The sequence below is a fragment of the Triticum aestivum genome, chromosome 4B (assembly GCF_018294505.1).
Source record: "Triticum aestivum cultivar Chinese Spring chromosome 4B, IWGSC CS RefSeq v2.1, whole genome shotgun sequence".
Classification (NCBI taxonomy): Eukaryota; Viridiplantae; Streptophyta; class Magnoliopsida; order Poales; family Poaceae; genus Triticum; species Triticum aestivum.
The window spans coordinates 321,826,536-321,842,097 of NC_057804.1; positions in this window are offsets into that span (position 1 = coordinate 321,826,536).

Sequence of the window (15,562 nt, forward strand, 5' to 3'; positions counted from 1 at the left end):
CCGTCATGGTGGACGACTACATCAACACCGTTGAGCAGTTGCTTGATGGAGACAAGTACAAGGTGGTCGAAATCAACCTCTAGTACACTGCCGCTCTTCCCGGCAAAGATCAGAAGATTGTCGTCGCCCAGTTGTGTGTGCACCATCATGTCCTCATCTACCACTACTGCATGGCCACAAAGCCTTGCATCCGTTTCGCCAGGTTTATCAACAGCACCGACTACAAGTTTGCTACGGTGGAAACCACCGACGATGTAAAAGCACTCAGGGTTACGGGCTTGGCCTGCAAGAATCTTGTCGAAATCCATGAGCACTACAGGGTCTGGGGCAGCACGAAGAAGGACTCCCTGGTTGAACTCGCATCGGCCATCATCGACCCTTACTACGAAAAGATGAAGTAGGATGCCCAAAGAACAAGTCCCGTATCCTGGCACAGGGCCTGGATGCGGCGACTGGATGAACCTCACCTTAGGTTTGCTGCCAAGAGCATGTACACATGCTACGAGATGCACAAGAGGATCGTTGACATGAGGAAGTGCCTCATTACCCAAATCGACGAGCCCGGATCGAGCCACAAGCAGAGCAAACGTCACAAGCCGTATATGACGATCAGATGATCGTTTATGCTAGTTAATCATGCATGTAATATATAGTTTACTTTGGTGTGCGTAAATGGCATGTGTGTAGTAGCCACCTATGTAATTATGCATGTAATAGTTTACTTTGGTGTGTGCAAATGCCATGGTTGTAGTATCCACCTATGTAAGTGGATTTTTAATTTGGTTATGCAACCATGCCCTTATAAGTGTGTGTATATATATGTTGTTGTTCTGTATGCAATCCCATCGCGCAACACACACGTCTTATTAGTAGCAATCGTTTGTATTATTATTGGTCTTCGCACACATTTCTAATTATAGACCGGTTTGCCACATATCACACACATCTTGTTATATTGAACCATTTATGTTCTCTCGTCTCAACACAAACAGTTCTTCCGAGTGAACCGCATGCCGTATATCGCACACGCCTTGATCTGGCTGACCGTTTCTTTTGTGTTGCCTAATCACAAACAGTTTATCCTAGTGAACCGTATGTTGTTTATCGCACACACCTTCATCTGGCTGCCCATTTTTTTTGTTGCTCCTCACTGCAAACAGTTAATTGCACTCAAATGTATGCCCTACATCACACATGGAACCAAAATCTGAACCATGTTTGATGCATCCGTCATCGCAAACATTTTGCACCATTTTTGACGGGTTTTTTACACCACCATTTGCGATTAATGCATCACACACAATTTTGTCAAAGGGTCTCTGATCGTAGTGTCGCGTTAGCGGCAACCTGCACTAGTGTTAGCTGTATTGTTTGATCTACTTGGCTATTCCTATGGCAATGGAAGCACATGATATGCTTGTGTTATTTGCGGGCCAACTGGGGATGCAACTGCTGCATTAGTTATATGATGTTACGGAATTTTTGCCCATCTTCTATTCAACGGGGTATTTGTTCATGTTATTTTTCGTGTTGTTTATCAGCGAGGAAATGGTGATGGTATTTTGTAAATATTTTTTATTGCTTTGGGGAAAGATCAATAGATGGTGGTGGAGCATTTGTCTAAGGCTTGTGGTCGAAGAACTCCAAGCCGCTGCAAAAGAAAAGTATGAGAACGATCGTTGTTATGATGGGAGGGACCGGTGGAGGAGGATAGTGTGTTTACCAGAACTTTCATTATTTTGTGTAGTTGATCTATATGGTTGGTGACCCGCAAGAAAAGATATATATGGTTGCTGCTATTATTTTATTGCGGATTCGGATGATATAATTGGAAACCATGCAAATGCATTTAAATTGGTTAGAAATAATTACTACCTTCTCTATGGAAATCATTGGGACACTCTAATTGCTCACGAGGATGTATTTCCTAGTGGTGAACTAGATGACTTTGCATTTTAAAAAATTCTATTCTAATGATAAACAATAGTATCAGAAATAAATACTATTTAGTGGCAATATGCCTTTTGAAATGCATCATTTTCGTTTGTGGGCTGATAAGCTGATTTTTGACTAATTGCATGTGGACTATTACAATGACAATATGTGCATTGTATATTTGAATTCTCAATGAAATGATTTCTTATACTAACATCGATGCTATTATTTGAGGATGTTGATGTAAATAAGTTGTGGAGAACTGCAAATTCAAATGGCTGGAGAGCTTCTTCTACACCACGATCATGTTGGCCTCGTATGTCTGTCTCTGTAACCTCTCTGGAAGTTGACAGTCATATTCTTAGCAAATGATGGTAAAAGTGGATATGTTGAAGTTAATACATGTACCTGCAGCCCCACCAACTGAGTCTGAGACTAATGGGTACTTGCGTGTTCGATGCAATGGTGGCTTGAACCAACAACGTACCGCGGTGATTAATGAATAAGCTCTCCCTTTATATCTAAAGAAGCATGTTTGATCACAAATACTTGCTATTTTTTGAACCCGGTTCCACATTTTATGTAAATTCCATAACAAAAAGTAAAAAAAAGAAGGTGAAAACGAGAATACGGGTTCAACGCACTAGTGGGAAACCCACTGTCCAACACCATTCTTGGAGATGAACTATGGGACGAAAACCACCAGCACTAAATCGCTGGAGTTACTATGATTATATGATTGATGGTAACAAAGTTAAGGTTGCTATTGTCCTGCTTTTGTAGACAAGTAATGTTGTTGTTGCTGCACAAATAATGAATGCTAAACTAGTGCTGCCAGAATTAGATACAAACTCTTTCTGGCATGACGAGAGGTATCACTTTGATCCAAAATGGCATCTCATGCAGTAACAATGTACGCATTTTGAAAAAAAAACTTGTGTTCTTTGTGCAAATTGTTGATTTTTGCAGAAAACTTAATAAGGTTTAAAACAATCATATTTCCATTATGTTCATATTCTATAGTTGTTTTTAGCTGCTTATATAATTTCATCCTCTTGTTTTTGTGCCTGATTATGTGACATTAACATGAGAATGATTTACCCAAATATTTCGATCCAACAAACTATCTCGGTCAACTCCCTAGTCCCTACAAGCATTTGAAACAAGATATTTAGCACTTGGTAGATGAAATATTGTACAGTAGAATAGTTCCAGAGTTATGAAAAGTGCCTATAAATTTATGCATGCAAGGCCACAACACGTGTGCATATTGGGAGGGATATAAGAAGTTTTTTTTCATTTTGAACAAATTAAAATTTAGTTCAGGTCCTTTATATGGAATTTCATTAATAATGAAGGGTCAATGGTTACACCAGTATCCTACTTGAAAATATTCTCAAGTTATGTGTTGATTGTGTCATTGCAAATCATTGTTCCTTTTGTAGATTATTGTATTGTTTATATTGTCGATAATAGGCAACGAAAAGTTTGGCAGTGGACTCGATGGTATTAATGTACCAAGAAGTATGATGCAGTTGAAAATTTCCAGCAAATAATTTGAAGCCCATAAGATATTGAAACCAAGTCATTGTTCTGGCACATGGATAGCTAACTTTCACACACCTCTGTCCATGGATAAATCTTTACTGATATTCCAGTCCTTTATATCTCCGATCTCTCTTTACGAACCACTTCCATGTCAAGTTTGGTCTACCCCGATCTCTCATGACATTATCAGCATGCATTAACCATCCGCTATGCACTGGCGCTTCTGGAGGCCTGCGCTATATATGCCCAAACCATCTCAAGCATGGTGCCACCCTAACTCTATCAAGTATAACATCATTTTGAACTTGAATCTTCTTGTGTGGCCACATATCCATCTTAACATGCACATGCTGCTACACCTAGCTATTGGACATGCTGCCTTTTAGTTGGCCACTATTCAATGCTAGACAACCATCGCAGTTTGAACCTCCATCCTATAAACCTACCTTTTAACTTTTGTGACTCTCTCTTATCACAGAGAACTCCAGAAGCTTGGCGCCACTTCATCCATCTAGCTTTTATTCGATGGCACACATCTTCATCGATATCACCATCCTTCTGCAACATTGACACCAAATATCTAAATGTGTCCTTTTGTGGTACCACCTGCCCGTCAGGGCTAACTTCCTCATGCTTGTGCCTAGTAGATCTGAAATCGCACCTCATGTAGTCAATTTTACGTCTACTAAGGCTACAACTTTGCGATTTTGAAGTCTGTCTCCACATCTCTAACTTTTAATTAACCCCCGTCCGACTATTTCTGACTAGCACCACATCATTCGCTAAGAGCATTACACCATGGGATATTTCCTGATATTATCACTTGTGACCTCATCCATCACTAATACGTCTCCGTCGTATCTATAATTTTTGATTGTTCCATGCCAATATAATTCAACTTTCATACTTTTGGCAACTTTTTATACTATTTTTGGGACTAACATATTGATCCAGTGCCCAGTGCCAGTTCCTGTTTGTTGCATGTTTTATGTTTTGTAGAAAACCAATATCAAACAGAGTCCAACGGGATAAAAACGGACGGAGCTTATTTTTGGAATATTTATGATTTTTGGGAAGTAAAATCAACACAAGACGGTGCCCGAGGTGGCCACGAGGGTGGCCCGCGCGCCCACTTATACTGGACGTGCCCCTGACCCTCGTGGGCCCCTCGTAAGGCGCTTGATGCCCTTCTTTGGCCGCAAGAAAGCTAATTTTTGGAAAAATATCTGGGCGAAGGTTTCAATCCAATTGGAGTTACGGATCTCCAGATATAAAAGAAACGGTGCCAGGGCAGAATTAGGGAGCACGGAAACAGAGAGAGACACAGAGATAGATCCAATATCAGAGGGGCTCTCGCCCCTCCCAAGCCATGGGAGCCAAGGAGCAGAGGGGAATCCCTTCTCCCATCTAAGGAGGAGGTCAAGGAAGAAGAAGAAGAAAGGGGGCTGATACGTCCATTTTGCATCATGGTTTTATATCGATATTTATTGCATTATGGGATGTTATTACACGTTATGTCACAATACTTATGGCTATTCTCTCTAATTTTACAAGGTTTATCATGAAGAGGGAGAATGCCGGCAGCTGAGATTCTGGCTGGAAAAGGAGCAAATATTGGAAACCTATTCTGCACAGCTCCAAAAATCCTGAAACTCCACGGAAGTCGGTTTTGGAATTATTATTGAGCAAAGAAAGTACCAGAGGGGGCCCACACCCTGTCCACAAGGGTGGGGGTGCCTCCCCCCTACTGGGCACGCCCCCCTATCTCGTGGGCCCCCTGTTGGCCCTCCGGTGCCCATCTTCTGCTATATGAAGTCTCTTACCCTGGAAAAAATCATAAGCAAGCTTACGTGATGAAAATCCGCCGCCACGAGGCGGAACCTTAGCGGAACCAATCTAGGGCTCCGGCGGAGCTGTTCTGCCAGGGAAACTTCCCTCCGGGAGGGGGAAATCATCACCATCATCTTCACCAACGATCCTCTCATAGGGAGGGGGTCAATCTCCATCAACATCTTCACCAGCACCATCTCCTCTCAAAACCCTAGTTCATCTCTTGTATCCAATCGTGTATCAAAACCACAAATTTGTACCTGTGGGTTGCTAGTAAGGTTGATTACTCCTTGTAGTTGATGCTAATTGGTTTACTTGGTGGAAAATCATATGTTCAGATCCTTAATGCATATTAATACTCCTATGATCATGAACATGAATATGCTTTGTGAGTAGTTATGTTTGTTCCTGAGGACATGGGTGAAGTCTTGCTATTAGTAGTCATGTGAGTTTGGTATTCGTTCGATATTTTGATGAGATGTATGTTGTCTCTCCTGTAGTGGTGTTATGTGAACGTCAACTACATGACACTTCACCATTATTTGGGCCTAGAGGAAGGCATTGGGAAGTAATAAGTAGATGATGGGTTGCTAGAGTGACAAAAGCTTAAACCCTAGTTTATGCGTTGCTTCGTAAGGGGCTGATTTGGATCCACTAGTTTCATGTTATGGTTAGGTTTACCTTAATACTTCTTTTGTAGTTGCGGATGCTTGCAATAGGGGTTAATCATAAGTGGGATGCTTTTGCAATAAAGGGCAGTACCCAAGCACTGGTCCACCCACATATCATATTATCAAAGTACCAAACACGAATCATATGAGCGTGATGAAAACTAGCTTGACGATAATTCCCATATGTCCTCGGGAGCGCTTTTCTCATTATAAGAAATTGTCCAGGCTTGTCCTTTTCTACAAAAAGGATTGGGCCACCTTGCTACACTTTATTTACTTTCATTGCTTGTTACCCGTTATGAATTATCTTATCACAAAACTATCTATTACCTACAATTTCAGTGCTTGCAGAGAATACCTTACTGAAAACCTCTTGTCATTTCCTTCTGCTCCTCGTTGGGTTCGACACTCTTACTTATCAAAAGGACTACGATAGATCCCCTATACTTGTGGGTCATCAAGAATCTTTTCTGGCGCCGTTGCCGGGGTGTGAAGCGCCTTTGGTGACTGAAACTTGGTATGGAAACATTTATATAGTGTGCTGGAATTTTCTATCACTTGTTACTATGGAAACTAATCCTTTGAGTGGCTTGTTCGGGGCATCTTCGCCCCGACCAGTAGAGCAAAGAGTTGCTCCTCAACCTACTGAACCTACTGAAAATGTTTACTTTGAGATTCCTTCGGGTATGATAGAGAAACTGCCAGCTAATCCCTTTGCAGGAGATGGAACATTGCATCCCGATTTACACCTTATCTTTGTGGATGAAGTTTGTGGATTATTTAAGCTTGCAGGTATTCACAATGATGTTGTTAAGAGGAAGATCTTTCCTTTATCTTTGAAGGGAGATGCATTAACATGGTATAGGCTATGTGATGATACGGGATCTTGGAACTATAAACGATTGAAGTTGGAATTTCATCAGAAGTTCTACCGTATGCATCTTGTTCATCATGATCCTAATTACATATATAATATATGGCCTCGCGAAGGAGAAAGCATCGCTCAATCTTGGGGGAGGCTTAAGTCAATGTTATATTCATGCCCCAATCATGAGCTCTCAAGAGAAATGATTATTCAAAAAATTTATGCTCGGCTTCCTCTCAATGATCGCACCATGCTTGATACTTCCTGTGCTGGTTCTTATATGCTGAAGACTACTGAATTCAAGTGGGATTTATTGGAAAGAATTAAACTCAACTCTGAAGATTGGGGTTCCGACGATGGTAAGGAGTCAGGTATGACACCTAAGTTTGATTGTGTTAAATCTTTTATGGATATCAAAGCTTTTCATGGATTTAGCGCCAAATATGGACTTGACTCTGAGATAGTAGCTTCTTTTTGTGAATATTTTGCTGCTCATGTTGATCTCCCTAAGGAGAAGTGGTTTAAATATAATCCTCCCACTGAAGTAAAAGTAGTTGCACCTATTACAGTTGAAGAAAAGACTATCACTTATAATGATCCTACTGTTCCTACTACTTATGTTGAGAAATCACCTTTTCCTGTTAGAATAAAGGATCATGCTAAAACTTCAACTATGGTTCGTAAGAGTAATACTAGAACATATACACCAACTGAGCAAATTAAAGTTGAACCTAGTATTGCTATGGTTAAAGATCTCTTGGATGATAATATAGATGGGCATGTTATTTACTTCTGTGAACAGGTTGCTAATATTGCTAGACCAGATGCTAAGATACATAGACCTGTTGTAGGCATGCCTGTTATTTCTGTTAAAACAGGACATCATTGTTATCATGGCTTATGTGATATGGGCGCTAGTGCTAGTGCAATACCCCATTCCTTATATGAAGAAATTATGCATGATATTGCACCCGCTGAAATAGAAGGTATTGATGTTACTATTAAGCTTGCCAATAGAGATACTATTTCACCAGTTGGGATTGCTAGAGATGTTGAAGTCTTGTGTGGGAAAGTTAAATATCCTGCTGATTTTCTTGTTCTTGGTTCCCCACAAGATGACTTTTGTCCTATTATATTTGGCCGACCTTTCTTGAATACTGTTAATGCTAGGATTGATTGCAAAAAGGATGTTGTTACAATTGGCTTAGGGGATATGTCTCATGAGTTTAATTTTGCTAAGTTTAGTAGACAACCCCGTGATAAAGAATTGCCTAGTAAGGATGAAATTATTGGTCTTGCTTCTATTGTCGTGCCTCCTATTGATCCGTTAGAACAATATTTGCTAGACCATGAAAATGATATGTTTATGAATGAAAGAAGGGAAATAGATGAAGTATTCCTTCAACAGGGTCCCATTCTGAAACACAACTTACCTGTTGAAATCCTAGGGGATCCCCCTCCACCCAAGGGTGATCCCGTGTCTGAGCTCAAACCATTACCTGATAATCTTAAATATGCTTATCTTGATGAAAAGAAGATATATGCTGTTATTATTAGTGCTAACCTTTCAGAGCAAGAAGAGGAAAGGTTGAAAACTCTAAAGAAGCACCGTGCTGCTATTGGAGAAAGATATACTCTGGATGATCTTAAGGGCATTACTCCCACTCTATGCCAACACAAAATAAAATTGGAGAAAGATGCCAAACCAGTTAGAGATCCTCAGCGACGGTTAAATCCTAAGATGAAAGAAGTGATAAGAAAGGAGATACTAAAGCTCCTAGAGGCAGGTATAATTTATCCCGTTGCTGATAGTGATTGGGTAAGTCCTGTCCATTGCGTCCCTAAGAAGGGAGGTATTACTGTCGTTCCTAATGATAAAGATGAATTGATTCCGCAAAGAATTATTACAGGTTATAGGATGGTAATAATTTCAGTAAATTGAATAAAGCTATTAAGAAAGATCATTACCCTTTACCTTTTATGGATCAAATGTTAGAAAGACTATCCAAACATACACATTTCTGCTTTCTAGATGGTTATTCTGGTTTCTCTCAAATACCTGTGTCAGCGGAGGATCAATCAAAAACTACTTTTACTTTCCCTTTCGGTACTTTTGCTTATAGACATATGCCTTTTGGTTTATGTAATGCACCTGCTACCTTTCAAAGATTCATGATAGATATATTCTCTGACTTTTGTGAAAAGATTTGTGAGGTATTCATGGATGACTTTACCGTTTATGGATCCTCTTTTGATGATTGCTTGAGCAACCTTGATCGAGTTTTGTAGAGATGCAAAGACACTAGTCTCGCCTTGAATTGGGAAAAGTGCCACTTTATGGTTAATGAAGGCATTGTCTTGGGGCATAAAATTTCTGAAAGAGGTAGTGAAGTTGATAAAGCTAAAGTTGATGCTATTGAAAAGATGCCATGCCCCCAAGTACATTAAAGGTATAAGAAGTTTCCTTGGTCATGCGGGTTTTTATAGGAGGTTCATTAAGGACTTTTTCTAAAATCTCTAGGCCTCTAACTAATTTATTGCAAAAAGATATTCCTTTTGTCTTTGATGATGATTGTGTAGAAGCATTTGAAATACTTAAGAAAGCTTTGATCACTGCACCTATTGTTCAACCACCTGATTGGAATTTACCCTTTGAAATTATGTGTGATGCTAGTGATAAGGCAAAGAGTTGATAAGAAATTAAATGTTATCCAGTATGCTAGTAAAACTCTTGATACTGCCCAGAGAAATTATGCTACCACTGAAAAAGAATTCTTAGCAGTCGTATTTGCATGTGATAAGTTCAGAACTTATATTGTTGATTCTAAAGTAACTATTCACACTGATCATGCTACTATTAAATATCTTATGGAAAAGAAAGATGCTAAACCTATACTTATTAGATGGGTTCTCTTGCTCCAAGAATTTGATTTGCATATTATTGATAGAAAGGGAGCTGAGAACCCCGTTGCAGACAACTTATCTAGGTTAGAGAATGTTCTTGATGACCCACTACCTATTGATGATAGCTTTCCTAATGAACAATTAGCGGTCATTAATGCTTCTCGTACTGCTCCATGGTATGCTGATTATGCTAATTACATTGTTGCTAAGTTTATACCACCTAGTTTCACATACCAGCAAAAGAAAAAGTTCTTTTATGATTTAAGACATTACTTCTGGGATGACCCACACCTTCATAAAGAAGGAGTAGATGGTGTTATTAGATGTTGTGTATCTGAGCATGAACAGGAACAGATCCTACTCAAGTGTCACTCTGAACCATATGGAAGACACCACGCTGGAGATAGAACTGCACATAAGGTATTGCAATACGGTTTTTATTGGCCTACTCTCTTCAAAGATGCCCGTATGTTTGTCTTGTCTTGTGATGAATGTCAAAGAGTTGGTAATATTAGTAGACCTCAATAAATGCCTATGAATTATTCTCTTATTATTGAACGATTTGATGTTTGGGGTTTTGATTATATGGGACCTTTTCCTGCCTCTAATAGATACACACATATTTTAGTTGCTGTTGATTACGTTACTAAGTGGGTAGAAGCTATTCCAACTAGTAGTGTTGATCATAACACTTCTATTAAGATGCTTAAAGAAGTTATTTTTCCGAGGTTTGGAGTCTCTAGATATCTCATGACTGATGGCGGTTCACATTTTATTCATGGTGCTTTTCGTAAAATGCTTGCTAAGTATGATGTTAATCATAGAATTGCATCTCCTTATCACCCTCCGTCTAGTGGTCAAGTAGAATTGAGTAATAGAGAGCTCAAATTAATTTTGCAAAATATTGTCAATAGATCTAGAAAGAATTGGTCCAAGAAACTTGATGATGCATTATGGGCCTATAGAACTGCATATAAAAATCCTATGGGTATGTCTTCTATAAGATGGTTTATGGAAAAGCATGTCACTTACCTCTCGAACTTGAACATAAAGCATATTGGGCTATTAAGGAGCTCAACTATGATTTCGAACTTGCCGGTGAGAAGAGGTTATTTGATATTAGCTCACTTGATGAATGGAGAACCCAAGCCTATGAGAATGCCAAGTTGTTCAAAGAAAAAGTTAAAAGATGGCATGACAAAAGAATACAAAAGCGAGAATTTAACGTAGGTGATTATGTGTTGCTATTGAACTCTCGTTGAAGATTTTTTGCAGGAAAACTTCTCTCTAAATGGGAATGTCCTTACGTCATCGAGGAGGTCTATCGTTCCGATGCCATAAAAATCCACAATTTTGAGGGCACAAGTCCGAGGGTGGTGAACGGTCAAAGAATCAAACATTATATCTCAGGTAACCCTATAAATGTTGAAACTAATATTATTGAAACCGTAACCCCGGAGGAATACGTAAGGGACACTTTCCGGAACGTTTCAGACTCAAAAAGGAATAGGTATGTGGTACGGTAAGTAAACCAACTCCAAAACAATTCTAATAGCAATTGTTCTCCGTTTTGGAATATTTAAGAATTTAGGAAAGCAAGAAGTAATCCGGGAAGGACACGAGGCCTCCACAAGGGTAGAGGGCGCGCCCACCCTTACTGGGCGCGCGCCCCTGTCTCGTGGGCACCTCGTGTGCCTCCCGGACTCTGTTTTCTTGCACGATACCTCTCTTGGTCGGTAAAAAATCATTATATAATCTCCCGAAGGTTTTGACCACCGTATCATGCAAAAGTCTTCTGTCTTTGTTTTGAGTTGTTTCTGTTGCAGATTAGAGCAATATGTTGTCCCAGGATTCGGAGGGAGAAAGCTATGTGGCTGATTTCCTTGCAACCTAAGGTCTACGGGGACTTGGAGCATTGTGGCTGGACTACTTAGGAGGAAGAAGACTATGAGCCTAAGGGAAAGGAGACGAGCTCAGACGAAGATGAAGTCCCGTTACCTCAACCTGGGGATATGCATGTGGAGTTTAAAAAGTCAAGCCTCCCCATAGGGCAAAGAAACCCAAGATCGAGTTTATCCCTTTTCGTCTCTTGCAGGAAAACAAACAGGAAAAATGCAAAATGATATTAAGCCTTGAGCAGGAGATTGATGATCTAAGGGAGCAAAATTCCATCCTCAAGCGCAAATTGAGGAGGAAGCCTGCATCACCAACAACTCCTCCATCACCACCTCCGAGGACAAAAACACATGGGAATGGGCACTCCCCTTGGCAACTGCCAAGCTTGGGAGAGGTGCCCCGGTATCGTATCACCATCACACTCCTATCTTTACAATTTTACTTAGTTCGATCCTTTTAGTAATATTTAGATCTATTAGAATAAAGTTTTGGTATGAATTAGTTTCGAGCTTTGCTTCGTGATCCTTCTATGTAATCGAGTCCGTGAGGTATATAATAAAGATTAGTGTTGAGTCAAGGGCTTTGGTATCTTGCTATGATCTTGAGAAAATAGAAAGAATAAAAAGAATAAAAGAGTTCATATTGATCTTATGGATAGTAATGACTTCATATAAAGAGTATGAGGCATAAAAGTTGCTGAGAGTTGACAAACATAGTTTTGGTCATCATTGCAATTAATAGGAAGTAATAAAGAAAGAGAGGTTCTCACATATAAATATACTATCTTGGACATCTTTTATGATTGTGAGCACTCATTAAGTATGACATGCTAAAGAGTTGATGTTGGACAAGGAAGACAATGTAATGGTTTATGTTTGCTCACATCTCAGTTAAAGTATATTATCATGGATCATTCCAACATGTTGAGCTTGCCTTTCCCCCTCATGCTAGCCAAATTCCTTGCACCAAGTAGAGATACTACTTGTGCTTCCAAATATCCTTAAACCCAGTTTTGCCATGAGAGTCCACCATACCTACCTATGTATTGAGTAAGATCCTTCAAGTAAGTTGTCATGTTGCAAGCAATAAAAATTGCTCTCTAAATATGTGTGACTTATTAGTGCGGAGAAAATAACCTTTATACAATCGTGTGATATGGAAGTAATAAAAGCGACGGACTGCATAATAAAGGTTCATATCACAAGTGGCAATATAAATTGAAGTTCTTTTGCATTAAGATTTCGTGCATCCAACCCTAAAAGCACATGACAACCTCTGCTTCCCTCTATGAAGGGCCTATCTTTTACTTTATGTATTTTACTTTATGCAAGAGTCAAGGTGATCTTCACCTTTCCCTTTTTCATTTTATCCTTTGGCAAGCATCTCGTGTTGGAAAGATCCTGATATATATATCCAATTGGATGTAAATTAGCATGAACTATTATTGTTGACATCACCCAAAGGTGAATACGTTGGGAGGCAATACTATAAGCCCCTATCTTTCTCAGTGTCCGATTAAAACTCCATAACCATAAGTATTGCGTGAGTGTTAGAAATTGTAGAAGACTATATGATAGTTGACTATGTGGACTTGCTGAAAAGCTCTATTCTTGACTCTTTCCGATGTTATGATAAATTGCAATTGCTTCAATGACTGAGATTATAGTTTGTTAGTTCTCAATAAAGTTTCTGAACCATACTTGACATTGTGAATAGATTGTTACTTGAGCATAAAAATCATATCACAAAATATATATTTATATATATATGTGTTGCTGTTATAAGAATGATCATGATGCTCTCAGGTCCGTATTTTAATTTTATCGACACCTCTATGTCTAAACATGTGGACATATTTCTCGATATCGGCTTCCGCTTGAGGACAAGCGAGGTCTAAGCTTGGGGGAGTTGATACGTCCATTTTGCATCATGCTTTTATATCGATATTTATTGCATTATGGGCTTTTATTACACGTTATGTCACAATACTTATGGCTCTTCTCTCTTATTTTACAAGGTTTATCATGAAGAGGGAAAATGCCAGCAGCTGGGATTCTGGCTGGAAAAGGAGCAAATATTGGAAACCTATTCTGCACAACTCCAAAAATCCTGAAACTCCACGGAAGTCATTTTTGGAATTAATAAGAATTATTGAGCAAAGAAAGTACCAGAGGGGGCCCACACCCTGGCCACGAGGGTGCCCCCCCTACTAGGCGCGCCCACTGTCTCGTGGGCCCCCTGTTGGCCCTTCGGTGCCCATCTTCTGCTATATGAAGTCTCTTACCCTGGAAAAAATCATAAGCAAGCTTACGGGACGAAACTCCGCCACGACGAGGCGGAACCTTGGCGGAACCAATCTAGGGCTCTGGCGGAGCTATTCTGCCGGGGAAACTTCCCTCTGGGAGGGGGAAATCATCACAATTGTCTTCACCAACGATCCTCTCATCGGGAGGGGGTCAATCTCCATCAACATCTTCACTAGCACCATCTCCTCTCAAAACCCTAGTTCATCTCTTGTATCCAATCGTGTATCAAAACCACAAATTGGTACCTATGTGTTGCTAGTAGTGTTGATTACTCCTTGTACTTGATGCTAATTGGTTTACTTGGTGGGAGATCATATGTTCAGATCCTTAATGCATATTAATACTCCTCTGATCATGAACATGAATATGCTTTGTGAGTAGTTACGTTTGTTCCCGAGGACATGGGTGAAGTCTTGCTATTAGTAGTCATGTGAGTTTGGTATTCGTTCGATATTTTGATGAGATGTATGTTGTCTCTCCTCTAGTGGTGTTATATGAACGTCGACAACATGACACTTCACCATTATTTGGGCCTAGAGGAAGGCATTGGGAAGTAATAAGTAGATGATGGGTTGCTAGAGTGACAGAAGCTTAAACCCTAGTTTATGTGTTGCTTCGTAAGGGGCTGATTTGGATCCACTAGTTTCATGCTACGGTTAGGTTCACCTTAATACTTCTTTTGTAGTTGTGGATGCTTGCAATAGGGGTTAATCATAAGTGGGATGCTTGTCCAAGAAAGGGCAGTGCCCAAGCACCGGTCCACCCACATATCAAATTATCAAAGTACCGAACGTGAATCATATGAGCGTGATGAAAACTAGCTTGACGATAATTCCCATGTGTCCTCGGGAGCGCTTTTCTCATTATAAGAAATTGTCCAGGCTTGTCCTTTGCTACAAAAAGGATTGGGCCACCTTGATGCACTTCATTTACTTTCATTGCTTGTTACCCGTTACGAATTAGCTTATCAAAAAACTATTTGTTACCTACAATTTCAGTGCTTGCAGTGAATACCTTACTGAAAATCGCTTGTCATTTCCTTCTACTCATCATCGGGTTTGACACTCTTACTTACCGAAAGGACTATGATAGATCACCTATACTTGTGGATCATCAGGGGTTCTCTCCCCTTGCTTCTGGTGGCACTGGAATGCCGCCGGGGAACATCGTCATCACCGCGATCTACACCAACAACTTCACCTCCTTCATCACCAACTCTTCCCCCTTCTATCCAGCAGTGCAACCCCTCTTTTACCCGCTGTAATCTCTACTTAAACATGGTGCTCAACGCTATATATTATTTCCCAATGATGTATGGCTATCCTATGATGTTTGAGTAGATCCGTTTTGTCCTATGGGTTAATTGATGATCGTGATTGGTTTGAGTTGCATGTTTTATTATTGGTGTTGTCCATGTCGTGCAAGCATGAGGGATCCCCGCTGTAGGGTTTGCAATATGTTCATGATTTGCTTATGGTGGGTGGCGTGAGTGACAGAAGCATAGACTCGAGTAAGTAGGTTGTTTGCGTATGGGATAAAGGGGGCTTGATACGTTAATGCTATGGTTGGGTTTTACCTTAATGATCTTTAGTAGTTGCGGATTCTTG